Source organism: Crocodylus porosus, unplaced genomic scaffold (assembly GCF_001723895.1).
Source record: "Crocodylus porosus isolate Cpor-Errol unplaced genomic scaffold, CroPor_comp1, whole genome shotgun sequence".
Taxonomy (NCBI): domain Eukaryota; kingdom Metazoa; phylum Chordata; order Crocodylia; family Crocodylidae; genus Crocodylus; species Crocodylus porosus.
Window position 1 is genome coordinate 30,264,271 of NW_017728917.1, and position 4,794 is coordinate 30,269,064.

Below are 4,794 nucleotides of genomic sequence, written 5' to 3' on the forward strand. Positions count from 1 at the left end.
AGACCCTAGCCGCCCTGACTGTGAAGTAGCACCTCCTGATATCTAGCTTAAATCTACCCTCTACCAGCTTGTGACCATTATTTCTGGTCACTCCCGGCAGTCCTCGGGGGAACAGGGACTTCCCCAATGCCTGCTGATCCCCCCTGACTAGTTTGTAACAGGCCACCAGATCCCCCCTCAGCTGTGGCCTGACCAGTGCCGCATAGAGGGGGAGGATCACCTCCTTGGACCTGCTCGAGATGCATCTGTGGATGCATGACAAGGTACGACTGGCCTTCCTGACTGCCTCCCCACACTGCTGGCCCATGTTCATCTTGGAGTCATTGATGACTCCGAGATCCTTTTCTGCCTCTGTACTGACGAGAAGGGAGTTCCCCAGCCTGTAGGTATGGTGCCGGTTGTTCCTTCCCAGGTGCATCACTCTGCACTTGTCGGTGTTGAATCCCATCCTGTTCTCATCTGCCCACCCTTGTAACCTGTCTAGGTCCGACTGTAGCCTATTGCTCCCTTCCAGAGTGCCCACATCCCCCCACACGTTAGTGTCATCAGCAAACTTGAACAGGGTGCTTTTTACCCCCTTGTCCAAGTTGCTGATGAAGATGTTGAACAGTGCGGGCCCGAGGACAGAGCCCTGCGGAGCCCCACTGCTCACATCCCTCCAGGATGAATATGACTTGAGGCCACCCAGCTGGCAGGGAGGACACGGCAGGGTCAGGCGGCACCACTTGACCCCTCTGCCTCCAGGCCGCGGCTTAAGTAAGCACACATTCTGAGAATTTCAGCTGTACATACTATGAACTCCCTAAAGCAGGCTCTTACATTTCAAACAATTATTATTTTAAAATAGAGCCTAACTAGAGCTAGACTTGATACTGGGCACTTCTACATGAGATGCTACTGCGCAGTGGTTACTGTGCATTTATTTAATACTTGTATAAGCAAGTACTAAATAAATGTGCAGTAACCAGAGTTACTGTGCAGTAGCACCAGCAAATGTCTTTTAAGTGATGCTACTGCTCAGTAGCCTAAGAATACTGTGCAGTAGCTTATTAGCACTGTCTATGCTATGACGCAATACTGTGCAGTATTATTCAGCTACTACACAGTCAGTGTCTCATGTAGATGTGCCCACTTTTATGAGACATGATCCTGAGAACTTTTTAACTAATAGAATTGTTCTGTTCCTTTCAATTGGGACTATTTTCAGGAGTGAAGATTTGTAGGATTGAGCTCTTAAACTGGAAAACTCATTGGAAATAGTCCACTTTTTATAAGACTACTTTTGTATATAAGAAAAAGAAAAAAGGACCATGTGTTACTTCTCCATGCTATATTTAAATATTCTTTCAGCTCTAAAATAATTTAATAACTTCCACAAGGTCTTAAACAATAAGGTTTAATTTTATTTTTTCCATCCTGAAATCTCTTGAGGTCAAAGTTTTTTCAGCATAGCACATATGCCTCTCTCCATTAGTTAAAATATTTTTTAGACATACCTAAATGATCTACCATTGCAGAGGTCAACAATCTTTTTTGTCAGTGTGCCAGAAATACTGGCCATCAGCAACAAGCCAGACTGGGGCTTTGCAGATGCTGGTGTAGCCATTTGCAGCCCTCCAACTGCCTGCCACAGCCAAACCAGGCTCTGGGTAGGCCTCTGCCACCTGCTAGAGAGTCCAGGTGGTGAGGAGGCTGCAAGAAGCTGCACCAGGGTCTGCGAAGTCCCAGCCTGGCTTGTTGCTGGCAGCAGATACATGTGCTCCTTGGCTAGGGACAGAAATTCAAAAAGTCTGAGCCTGAATTGATTCAATCTTTGCAGGTTAGTCTAACCTGGCTACGCTGAATTGGTTTGTAACTGGACAGACATTCTCTCTGGACTGAGGAAATTCAGGCACATACCTGCAGTGGCTCAAGCTAGAAGCTGGGGGGTGCTACAGTAGCCCTTCCTTCCCTTGCACAGCACTGAGCTGGCAGTGGGGTGGGATGTGTGGCTCAGCTGATTAGGGAGGTCTACCTGCACCATCCCAGGCCTTTCCCCACTAGGTGCTCAAGGGGCAGGAGTGTTGCTGGATCCCAGCCCCTTGCTTTCACTCTGAGGCAAGGGGCAGAGGGATGCAGTGCATACATCTGTTGACGATATGGAGCTTTTCAAGTTCCCTCCTTGCTTCTTTATACTGTCTGCAGCAAACTAACAGGCAAACAAGCCAGCAGGGAGCTGATAATAGTGTTTATCACATCATCAACAAAACAATAGCCTTTCTCCATTAGTTAAAACTCTTCTTAAACAGCTTACCAGCTGACCTAAGCAGTCACTGTTCTGTCTGTGTGTCCCAGTGAAATGGGAGACACACACAGACACTTCTCAGCATTAGCTAGCATACCACATGCCTAGGGTCTGTGGGGCTGGGGTCCGTACTGTGGGAGAGGGGAGGGAGGAAGGATTCCTGCTTCAGCAGCAAACAGTGGGTTGGGGGGTAGGGCAGGGGGAAGCCAGGCAGACCCTGCTGTGCCTGTAGTCTGTGCCAAGCTCCAGCCAGGGAGCAGAGGGAAAGGGCCAGCCCTGCTGTGGAGCAGAGAGCCCTGCCCAGCCCAGAGAGCACGCCGGGATGATGGGGAGTCTGTTTTATTTTAAACCAGCAAGGGGTCTGGGACAGACATTGCATAAACCAGTTTAACCCAAATCAGTTAAGTATGATATACTACATTCAACCAGATTCATTTCAAACTGGTTTCAGCCATTTTCAAACTGGTTTATGTGCACTGAACATCTGTTCTGTTACAGGTTTAAACCAGTTTTTGATCACTGAAATCAGTTAGTGTGTAATGTCTGTCCCTAGCCCTTGTGGCAGACAGCAGTGAAGGGGCTGGGGCTGCACTGCTGCAACAAGGATTGGGCCTATCACAGTTCCCCCACCATCCACCTCAAGGCACACATGCCAAGCAAAATGCCTTCACGTACCATGCTCTGGCATGCATGCAGAGGGTTGTCTACCCCCATACCATGGGGTCTTGTCAGACAATGAAACTGTTAGAGCTAGTATAACAGCTTTCTGACAATTCTTTAGAAACAACAAAACTTAATTGTAATAATTCAAAATAGAGAGGTTGATTTTCTGTTGGGAGGTTAAGCTGTATAAACTGCATTGATTTTAAGACTAAAAGGGAAACCAGACTAGTAACAGGAACTTTGCTAGGATTTCAAGTAGTGGTGATTTGGTTCACTGCTTTGTGGTTCAAGAACTTTATTTCAAGCCACGTTACAAATTTATGTCAGTTTTCCTACACATTGATAACAGCCTATCACTGAACAGATATTGCCAATATAAGTATTTCATGAAAGGAGCTTGGGTTTAGTTCTGTAGTATAACATTGCACCACAATGGGTGCACCTGTATGGGAAACTTTACCAAGCAGCAAACTAATCTGCTTCACAGTAAAGCGTTACTATTTACACATGTGCAGCAATTAGAACACAGTAGACTAATTTATTGCACTGTCAGATAGTCCTGTCAGACACAAGTGGTATCTGGCAATGCAGTAAATTACTATGCTTAAATGCATATGTAGATGGTAATGCTGATATTAGTTTAATCCAGCTCAAATTGAGCCAGAGTATATTCAGTTGCATTAATTGCATGTGTAGATGTGCCTAGTATTCCTAACATGTTGTGTTTAAATATTAGCCCAATCCTATAAACCTTGATCTAGTGAGTTTGTCCCACAAGTAATTTTATTTTGATGCCAAGAGCCATAGTGATCTACACTTTGCTGTACTAAAGCCAGTAGTGTCTTGGCATATGCACTGCAATGAGTCATGCAAGTGCAACAAGTTACAAGTAGCTGTAGTTCTACATGAGGCTGCACACAGAAAGCGATTTAGCTTTCCCTTGTTTCAGGGGAACTAATGGACCTGATCCAGAAGAAGGGTCAGAGGATGACAGATGCCCCTCATCTTGTAGGACTTGAACATTTTATTTTTCCAAAGTAACTTAGGCTGCTTACAGATGTGAAAAAAGCCCCAAAACAGCACTTTATTTTTAGTTTGGTGCACCCCTGCATCAAGTGCAGCACATGCCCAGAAGAAGCCTCACACCAGTTTGACCCTGATAGTTTCACCTATTAGATAAAAGTGCCAAAAAAGTACCGCTGAAGTGCATGATCTATACAGACATTGAGCAAACTGGGTCAAACTGACATGATGCCTCTTCTGGTAAAGCACCATTTTTCTCCCCACATCTGTCGGTGGCCACAGTGGTGTAGTGCTGAGGGTGCTCTGCTGAACATCAATTAACCTATAGTAAAGTCACTAACAATTTTACTGTGCTTGTTTTTCAGGCAAAAGTAATAACTAACAGTATTATGGAGACTGTGGAAATTGAACTGTGTATGGGTTAAGGATATTTCTGGCCTGTTTATATACCTTTGACAAAGGGATACCCAGGGCAGAATCTATTTTACTTTGCCTTCCCAAATGGCATTTACCCAGCCATGTAACTGCCATTTTTGGCACTTATGCACAGTTTGAGATCCTATTCCACATGCAGTATGGATATGCCAGTGCCTATACAGCTACTGAGTATGTCCAGCCCTACACAGCTACTGAGTATGTCCAGGACTACATAGTTCTGTATATATCAGAGGTGGAAATTATTTTAGCTGGAGGGATGCTTAATGAGTTTTGGTGAGCTGTTGAGGGCCATGAGGGTAGCCCCAACCCTTTATAGGTGCCCACCCCCTGGTTACCACCTTGGGAACCAGAAGTCCCACTCCCTAACCCCAGGCTCCACACTCCTG

General features: G+C 45.6%; 1 protein-coding gene and 1 long non-coding RNA gene across 2 annotated transcripts in view; both read right to left on the reverse strand.

Annotated features, from left to right (window-relative positions):
- LOC109311370 overlaps positions 1-4,794 on the reverse strand; it is a 211,349-nt gene that overhangs the window by 127,507 nt on the left and 79,048 nt on the right. The gene's annotated exons all lie outside the window — the stretch shown is intronic.
- The window catches only part of PPARG (peroxisome proliferator activated receptor gamma), a 47,955-nt gene that overhangs the window by 30,781 nt on the left and 12,380 nt on the right, over positions 1-4,794 (reverse strand). The window lies entirely within an intron of this gene.